Source organism: Penaeus japonicus, unplaced genomic scaffold, assembly GCF_977035675.1.
Source record: "Penaeus japonicus unplaced genomic scaffold, GWHDUDI00000001_assembly GWHDUDI00000013, whole genome shotgun sequence".
NCBI lineage: Eukaryota > Metazoa > Arthropoda > Malacostraca > Decapoda > Penaeidae > Penaeus > Penaeus japonicus.
In genome coordinates this window covers 36475731-36478230 of record NW_028234415.1, presented here as the reverse complement: position 1 = coordinate 36478230, position 2500 = coordinate 36475731, and the positions used below count along the sequence as shown (strand labels likewise).

Sequence of the window (2500 nt, the reverse complement as noted above, 5' to 3'; positions counted from 1 at the left end):
AGTGGTGTCATACATAGATCATGTCTTGTGTCCGCGTCCTTTCTTTCTCCCTGTCCTCTATAAGGCGTATATGATACGTAGCAGGTCATTACAATGCTACCATGTACTGTAGTGCTCTTCCGCAACCTTCGTATAGGATTGATGTCGGACACGCAACGCCTACATGCACGAAGACTAGTTAGCGTGTTGGCCGACAGCAGAGGTCAGAATGGACAGATCTCTAGGCATTTCTAAGCTCAAGATTTCCCTGTAAATATAGCTAACATAACACTCGATTCGACTCTTGTCCTGAACGTTTTCGTTAAGGAAGCGAAGTACACCGCGTGTGTCCTGCTATGCAGTATTAAGGCCAGCCGATGGCCAGCGACGGGGATCGATAGGCTTCTGACCTCTTCTCTTCTCACGTGACCCCAAGGTCGACCTGCATGGCGCTGTCTCTATCCTTTTTCGAACATGGATACGTCATATGACTTTATTCTCTCTGTATTATAAATCTGTGACTTGCATAGCTGTTGATTGCAATTTTGTCTATATCCTTTGTGGTTATAATTCGTACATCCTGTATAGTAATAGTTAATGTATACTTTATCTAATCAAACACGTCGCTGTATCTGATCAATATTCATATATATATATCACTCTATTGTAATTGTCCACAGCATTTTGTAGTAGTGTGTTTGTGATTGTGTATTTGATATAAAGCAATGCAATACAAAACATTATCACTAGATCTACGTAGGAAAGAGAGCTATTGATCTAGGGGAGTCGATACTTTTAGCTGAGTGAAGCCCGTGGATATATCTGTATGTAATTCGAGCATTAGTCATCCACTGTCGGACACCAATGCCACTAGGTAGGAGTGTATCCTTCGAAAGGCGATGTACACCTCAGGCCCAACACCAGGTGTCCGAGGCTTCTTTTGTTTACTCGCCGCACGGGCGGAAGGGGGGGTGGGGCTGGGGGAGTTATTTGGGTACGAAACAGTTAAGGAATTTTAGCAAGATTCTGACACGAAATTGCTGTGCTGCAGGGCGCTTACCCCTGCTGTATGACGAAGCGTCTGCATGCGATTTGAACGAGTTGCAAAATCAGTCATTTCTCCTTGTCTTTATGCTTTCATGAGGGTGTTGTGCGTATAGATTTACGTTTCATTTACAGTTAGCAGTTTGAGTCAGCCGTACCCCAAAATAAAACGCCAGTATAGGAAATGATCGTGCAAGTTGTACAGGAAAATTAAATGCACAAAATTAGGCTAACCGGCCACTCTCACCGGCTACGTCATCGTTGCGTCACTGGAGGTGGCCGCGTGCGTGCCTGTGACGTATGCAAACAGTGTCAATGGCCGAAGAGCTCCATGTTGCCAGCCTCGTGTTGCTACGGTGCCTGGACTAGCACCCGCCCTCACTCCCACGCTAGACATGTACTCAGAGGAGGATCTTGTTATATGGCATGTACCTGCATTTCTCAGGTGCACTTTACTGATTAATTTGATTCCCAGATGGTCTGTTCGGCGCAGCGAATGGCTCGGACGATATACTTCTACTTGAAAAGCTCATTGATAGTCTTCGTCCATCTGGCGAAGCAAACTCTAAGTCATCTTGAACGCCTGTGGTCGCTGGGAGATAAATATATCCTGTAGAAGTGTAAATATAGCAAGCTTCCGCGGAAATGCCGGTGTGCGGGCCATGCCATGCCATGCCTCCTCCCTCCCCCACGACCGGCCAGGCACATACCCCCACCCACTCCCCTCACCATGTAATCCGTCTTATCTCGACCGACAGACAGCGTTTTTGATTTGTAGTTTAGGATTTTAGAAGGTTCATAGCGAAAATACAAACAAACAAACAAACACAACCTGTGCTGTCTCGAGAAAAGGTGATCATGCTGGTGAGAGTAGCAAAGGATCCTCACACGAGACTGAAACTGAAACGAGCGATGCTTATGCAAAGGATCCTCTCCTCTAAGACGAATACGAGCGACTAATCCCCCGGTACGATGGTGTGAGGGAGACGAGGTGACCTGCGAGTCTAGGAAGGAAGTGTCGATAATCAGTGACGTGCGCAACGGGTGACTCGGTTTAGGGGAGGTCTATTTCCACACGCGGAAGAGATGAATAGGATGTGTACGTTATGTGGCGCGGGTGTGCTCTACCGCCTTCCCCTTCCTTCCCCTCCTTCTCCCCTCTCCTCCTCTCTCTGTCCTTCCCCTATCTCTTCTTCTTCTCTCTCCTCCTCCTCTCTCTCTCATTCCCCTATCTCTTCTTCTTCTCTCTCCTCCTCTCTCTCCTTCCCCTTTCTCTTCCTCTCTCTCTCCTTCCCCTATCTCTCCTCCTCTCTTCCCTTCTCCTCTGTCCTCCTCTCTTTCCTTCTCCTCTCTCGTCTTCCCCCATCTCTCCTTCTCCTCTCTCTCCTTCTCCTATCTCGCCTTCCCCTCTCTCCATTCCCCTTGGATCAAGAGAGAGAGAGAGAGAGAGAGAGAGAGAGAGAGAGAGAGAGAGAGA

General features: G+C 47.7%; 1 protein-coding gene across 11 annotated transcripts in view; it reads left to right on the top strand.

Annotated features, from left to right (window-relative positions):
• Hr3 (nuclear hormone receptor 3 ROR-beta) overlaps positions 1–2500 on the top strand; it is a 205511-nt gene that overhangs the window by 176298 nt on the left and 26713 nt on the right. The window lies entirely within an intron of this gene.